The sequence below is a fragment of the Schistocerca gregaria genome, unplaced genomic scaffold (assembly GCF_023897955.1).
Source record: "Schistocerca gregaria isolate iqSchGreg1 unplaced genomic scaffold, iqSchGreg1.2 ptg000281l, whole genome shotgun sequence".
NCBI lineage: Eukaryota > Metazoa > Arthropoda > Insecta > Orthoptera > Acrididae > Schistocerca > Schistocerca gregaria.
In genome coordinates, this window is record NW_026061774.1 from 4,159,325 (window position 1) to 4,166,478 (window position 7,154).

Consider the following 7,154-nt stretch of genomic DNA (forward strand, 5'->3'; position numbering starts at 1 on the left):
TTTTTAGCTGGCTTTCGTGCCTTGGACATGAGCAAGGACCTTAAGATTCTGCATGAAAGGAGGACTATCAGCCGAGTTGCACGGGAGAATGTGAAAAGTGTTCATATGTAGTAAAAACCTGAGAAATCCGTCCGTTTCCATCATTTGTTATCGAATCGACTTAAAGCCACATCGTCACATTGGCCGCTCTTCTCTCTGAAACGGTTGTGCTTATCGACTGCAAAACTGTGTCGCGTGTTGCGATATGCGGAGAAACTAAAAGCATCGTAGTAGAACACAGATGAAGCTTCTAAGTTGATGTAATAGCCAGTAAGAAGTAGTCCAATTCAAGTTTTAGGTATAGATTATTGACTTTTTAGCTGGCTTTGGTGCTTTGGACATGAGCTAGGACCTTAAGATCCTGCATGAAAGGAGGACTAGCAGCCGAGTTGCACGGGAGAATGTGAAAAGTGTTCATATGTAGTAAAAACCTGAGAAATCCGTCCGTTTTCGTCATTTGTTATCGAATCGACTTAAAGCCAGATCGTCACATTGGCCGCTCTTCTCTCTGAAACGGTTGTACTTATCGTCTGCAAAGCTATGTCGCGTGCTGCGGTATGCGGAGACACTAAAAGCACCATAGTAGAACACAAACGAAGCTTCTAAGTTGATGTAATAGCCAGTAAGAAGTAGTACAATTCAAGTTTTAGGTATCGATTATTGACCTTTTTACTGGCTTTGGTGCCTTGGACATGAGCTAGGACCTTGACATTCTGCATGAAAGGAGGACTAGCAGCCGAGTTGCACGGGAGAATGTGGAAAGTGTTCATATGTAGTAAAAACCTGAGAAATCGGTCCGTTTTCGTCATTTGTTATCGAATCGACTTAAAGCCAGATCGTCACATTGGCCGCTCTTCTCTCTGAAACGGTTGTACTTATCGTCTACAAAGCTATGTCGCGTGCTGCGGTATGTGGAGACACTAAAAGCACCATAGTAGAACACAGATGAAGCTTCTAACTTGATGTAATAGCCAGAAAGAAGTAGTACAATTCAAGTTTTAGGTATCGATTATTGACTTTTTAGCTGGCTTTGGTGCCTTGGACATGAGCTAGGACCTTAACATTCTGCATGAAAGGAGGACTAGCAGCCGAGTTGCACGGGAGAATGTGAAAAGTGTTCATATGTAATAAAAACCTGAGAAATCCGTCCGTTTTCGTCATTTGTTATCGAATCGACTTAAAGCCAGATCGTCACATTGGCCGCTCTTCTCTCTGAAACGCTTGTACTTATCGTCTGAAAAGCTATGTCGCGTGCTGCGGTATGCGGAGACACTAAAATCACCATAGTAGAACACAGATGAAGCATCTAAGTTGATGCAATAGCCAGTAAGAAGTAGTCCAATTCAAGATTTAGGTATTGAATATTGACCTTTTAGCTGGCTTTGGTGCCTTGGACATGAGCAAGGACCTTAAGATTCTGCATGAAAGGAGGACTAGCAGCCGAGTTGCACGGGAGAATGTGAAAAGTGTTCATATGTAGTAAAAACCTGAGAAATCCGTCCGTTTTCGTCATTTGTTATCGAATCGACTTAAAGCCAGATCGTCACATTGGCCGCTCTTCTCTCTGAAACGGTTGTACTTATCGTCTGCAAAGCTATGTCGCGTGCTGCGGTATGCGGAGACACTAAAATCACCATAGTAGAACACAGATGAAGCTTCTAAGATGATGCAATAGCCAGTAAGAAGTAGAACAATTCAAGTTTTAGGTATCGATTATTGACTTTTTAGCTGGCTTTGGTGCCTTGGACATGAGCTAGGACCTTTACATTCTGCATGAAAGAAGGACTAGCAGCCGAGTTGCACGGGAGACTGTGAAAAGTTTTCATATGTAGTAAAAACCTGAGAAATCCGTCCGTTTTCGTCATTTGTTATCGAATCGACTTAAAGCCAAATCGTCACATTGGCTACTCTTCTCTCTGAAACGGTTGTACTTATCGTCTGCAAAGCTATGTCGCGTGCTGCGGTATGCTGAGACACTAAAAGCACCATAGTAGAACACAGATGAAGCTTCTAAGTTGATGTAATAGCCAGTAAGAAGTAGTACAATTCAAGTTTTAGGCATCGATTATTGACTTTTTAGCAGGCTTTGGTGCCTTGGACATGAGCTAGAACCTTTACATTCTGCATGAAAGAAAGACAAGCAGCCGAGTTGCACGGGAGACTGTGAAAAGTTTTCATATTTAGTAAAAACCTGAGAAATCCGTCCGTTTTCGTCATTTGTTATCGAATCGACTTAAAGCTAAATCGTCACATTGGCTACTCTTCTCTCTGAAACGGTTGTACTTATCGTCTGCAAAGCTATGTCGCGTGCTGCGGTATGTGGAGACACTAAAAGCACCATAGTAGAACACAGATGAAGCATCTAAGTTGATGTAATAGCCAGTAAGAAGTAGTAGAATTCAAGTTTTAGGTATCGATTATTGACTTTTTAGCTGGCTTTCGTGCCTTGGACATGAGCAAGGACCTTAAGATTCTGCATGAAAGGAGGACTAGCAGCCGAGTTGCACGGGAGAATGTGAAAAGTGTTCATATGGTGTAAAAACCTGAGAAATCCGTCCGTTTTCGTCATTTGTTATCGAATCGACTTAAAGCCACATCGTCACATTGGCCGCTCTTCTCTCTGAAACGGTTGTGCTTATCGAGTGCAAAACTATGTCGCGTGCTGCGATATGCGGAGACACTAAAAGCACCATAGTAGAACACAGACGAAGCTTCTAAGTTGACGTAATAGCCGGTAAGATGTAGTCCAATTCAAGATTTACGTATCGATTATTGACTTTTTAACTGGCTTTGGTGCCTTGGACATGAGCCAGGACCTTGACATTCTGCATGAAAGGAGGACTAGCAGCCGAGTTGCACGGGAGAATGTGAAAATTGTTCATATGTAGTAAAAACCTGAGAAATTGGTCCGTTTTCGTCATTTGTTATCGAATCGACTTAAAGCCAGATGGTCACATAAGCCGCTCTTCTCTCTGAAACGGTTGTACATATCGTCTGCAAAGCTATGTCGCGTGCAGCGGCATGTGGAGACACTAAAATCACCATAGTAGAACACAGATGAAGCATCTAAGTTGATGTAATAGCCAGTAAGAAGTAGTACAATTCAAGTTTTAGGAATCGATTATTGACTTTTTAGCTGGCTTTGGTGCCTTGGACATGAGCTAGGACCTTAAGATTCTGCATGAAAGGAGGACTAGCAGCCGAGTTGCACGGGAGAATGTGAAAAGTGTTCATATGTAGTAAAATCATGAGAAATCCGTCCGTTTTCGTCATTCGTTATCGAATCGACTTAAAGCCAGATCGTCACATTGGCCGCTCTTCTCTCTGAAACGGTTGTACTTATCGTCTGCAAACCTATGTCGCGTGCTGCGGTATGCTAAGACACTAAAAGCACCATAGTAGAACACAGATCAAGCTTCTAAGTTGATGTAATAGCCAGTAAGAAGTAGCACAATTCAAGTTTTAGGTAATGAATATGGAACTTTTAGCTGGCTTTGGTGCCTTGGACATGCGCTAGGACCTTGGGATTCTGACTGAAAGGAGGACTAGCAGCCGAGTTGCACGGGAGAATGTGAAAAGAGTTCATATGTAGTAAAAACCTGAGAAATCCGTCCTTTTTCGTCATTTGTTATCGAATCGACTTAAGGCCAGATCGTCACATTGGCCGCTCTTCTCTCTGAAACGGTTGTGCTTATCGTCTGCAAAACTGTGTCGCGTGCTGCGGTATGCGGAGAAACTAAAAGCATCGTAGTAGAACACAGATGAAGCTTCTAAGTTGATGTAATAGCCAGTAAGAAGTAGTCCAATTCAAGTTTTAGGTATCGATTATTGACTTTTTAGCTGGCTTTGGTGCCTTGGACATGAGCTAGGACCTTAACATTCTGCATGAAAGGAGGACTAGCAGCCGAGTTGCACGGGAGAATGTGAAAAGTGTTCATATGTAATAAAAACCTGAGAAATCCGTCCGTTTTCGTCATTTGTTATCGAATCGACTTAAAGCCAGATCGTCACATTGGCCGCTCTTCTCTCTGAAACGCTTGTACTTATCGTCTGAAAAGCTATGTCGCGTGCTGCGGTATGCGGAGACACTAAAATCACCATAGTAGAACACAGATGAAGCATCTAAGTTGATGCAATAGCCAGTAAGAAGTAGTCCAATTCAAGATTTAGGTATTGAATATTGACCTTTTAGCTGGCTTTGGTGCCTTGGACATGAACAAGGACCTTAAGATTCTGCATGAAAGGAGGACTAGCAGCCGAGTTGCACGGGAGAATGTGAAAAGTGTTCATATGTAGTAAAAACCTGAGAAATCCGTCCGTTTTCGTCATTTGTTATCGAATGGACTTAAAGCCAGATCGTCACATTGGCCGCTCTTCTCTCTGAAACGGTTGTACTTATCGTCTGCAAAGCTATGTCGCGTGCTGCGGTATGCGGAGACACTAAAATCACCATAGTAGAACACAGATGAAGCTTCTAAGATGATGCAATAGCCAGTAAGAAGTAGAACAATTCAAGTTTTAGGTATCGATTATTGACTTTTTAGCTGGCTTTGGTGCCTTGGACATGAGCTAGGACCTTTACATTCTGCATGAAAGAAGGACTAGCAGCCGAGTTGCACGGGAGACTGTGAAAAGTTTTCATATGTAGTAAAAACCTGAGAAATCCGTCCGTTTTCGTCATTTGTTATCGAATCGACTTAAAGCCAAATCGTCACATTGGCTACTCTTCTCTCTGAAACGGTTGTACTTATCGTCTGCAAAGCTATGTCGCGTGCTGCGGTATGCTGAGACACTAAAAGCACCATAGTAGAACACAGATGAAGCTTCTAAGTTGATGTAATAGCCAGTAAGAAGTAGTACAATTCAAGTTTTAGGCATCGATTATTGACTTTTTAGCAGGCTTTGGTGCCTTGGACATGAGCTAGAAACTTTACATTCTGCATGAAAGAAAGACAAGCAGCCGAGTTGCACGGGAGACTGTGAAAAGTTTTCATATTTAGTAAAAACCTGAGAAATCCGTCCGTTTTCGTCATTTGTTATCGAATCGACTTAAAGCTAAATCGTCACATTGGCTACTCTTCTCTCTGAAACGGTTGTACTTATCGTCTGCAAAGCTATGTCGCGTGCTGCGGTATGTGGAGACACTAAAAGCACCATAGTAGAACACAGATGAAGCTTCTAAGTTGATGTAATAGCCAGTAAGAAGTAGTAGAATTCAAGTTTTAGGTATCGATTATTGACTTTTTAGCTGGCTTTCGTGCCTTGGACATGAGCAAGGACCTTAAGATTCTGCATGAAAGGAGGACTATCAGCCGAGTTGCACGGGAGAATGTGAAAAGTGTTCATATGGAGTAAAAACCTGAGAAATCCGTCCGTTTTCGTCATTTGTTATCGAATCGACTTAAAGCCACATCGTCACATTGGCCGCTCTTCTCTCTGAAACGGTTGTGCTTATCGAGTGCAAAACTATGTCGCGTGCTGCGATATGCGGAGACACTAAAAGCACCATAGTAGAACACAGACGAAGCTTCTAAGTTGACGTAATAGCCGGTAAGATGTAGTCCAATTCAAGATTTACGTATCGATTATTGACTTTTTAACTGGCTTTGGTGCCTTGGACATGAGCTAGGACCTTGACATTCTGCATGAAAGGAGGACTAGCAGCCGAGTTGCACGGGAGAATGTGAAAATTGTTCATATGTAGTAAAAACCTGAGAAATTGGTCCGTTTTCGTCATTTGTTATCGAATCGACTTAAAGCCAGATGGTCTCATAAGCCGCTCTTCTCTCTGAAACGGTTGTACATATCGTCTGCAAAGCTATGTCGCGTGCAGCGGCATTTGGAGACACTAAAATCACCATAGTAGAACACAGATGAAGCATCTAAGTTGATGTAATAGCCAGTAAGAAGTAGTACAATTCAAGTTTTAGGAATCGATTATTGACTTTTTAGCTGGCTTTGGTGCCTTGGACATGAGCTAGGACCTTAAGATTCTGCATGAAAGGAGGACTAGCAGCCGAGTTGCACGGGAGAATGTGAAAAGTGTTCATATGTAGTAAAATCATGAGAAATCCGTCCGTTTTCGTCATTCGTTATCGAATCGACTTAAAGCCAGATCGTCACATTGGCCGCTCTTCTCTCTGAAACGGTTGTACTTATCGTCTGCAAACCTATGTCGCGTGCTGCGGTATGCTAAGACACTAAAAGCACCATAGTAGAACACAGATCAAGCTTCTAAGTTGATGTAATAGCCAGTAAGAAGTAGCACAATTCAAGTTTTAGGTAATGAATATGGAACTTTTAGCTGGCTTTGGTGCCTTGGACATGAGCTAGGACCTTGGGATTCTGACTGAAAGGAGGACTAGCAGCCGAGTTGCACGGGAGAATGTGAAAAGAGTTCATATGTAGTAAAAACCTGAGAAATCCGTCCTTTTTCGTCATTTGTTATCGAATCGACTTAAGGCCAGATCGTCACATTGGCCGCACTTCTCTCTGAAACGGTTGTGCTTATCGTCTGCAAAACTATGTCGCGTGCTGCGGTATGCGCAGAAACTAAAAGCATCGTAGTAGAACACAGATGAAGCTTCTAAGTTGATGTAATAGCCAGTAAGAAGTAGTCCAATTCAAGTTTTAGGTATCGATTATTGACTTTTTAGCTGGCTTTGGTGCCTTGGAAATGAGCTAGGACTTTAAGATTCTGCATAAAAGGAGGACTAGCAGCCCAGTTGCACAGGAGAATGTCAAAAGTGTTCACATGTAGTAAGAACCTGAGACATCCGTCCGTTTTCGTCATTTGTTATCAATCGACTTTAAGGCAGATGGTCACATTGGCCACTCTTCTCTCTGGAACGGTTGTACATATCGTCTGCAAAGCTTTGTCGCGTGCAGCGGTATGTGGAGACACTAAAATCACCATAGTAGAACACAGATGAAGCTTCTAAGTTGATGTAATAGCCAGTAAGAAGTAGTACAATTCAAGTTTTAGGAATCGATTATTGACTTTTTAGCTGGCTTTGGTGCCTTGGACATGAGCTAGGACCTTAAGATTCTGCATGAAAGGAGGACTAGCAGCCGAGTTGCACGGGAGAATGTGAAAAGTGTTCATATGTAGTAAA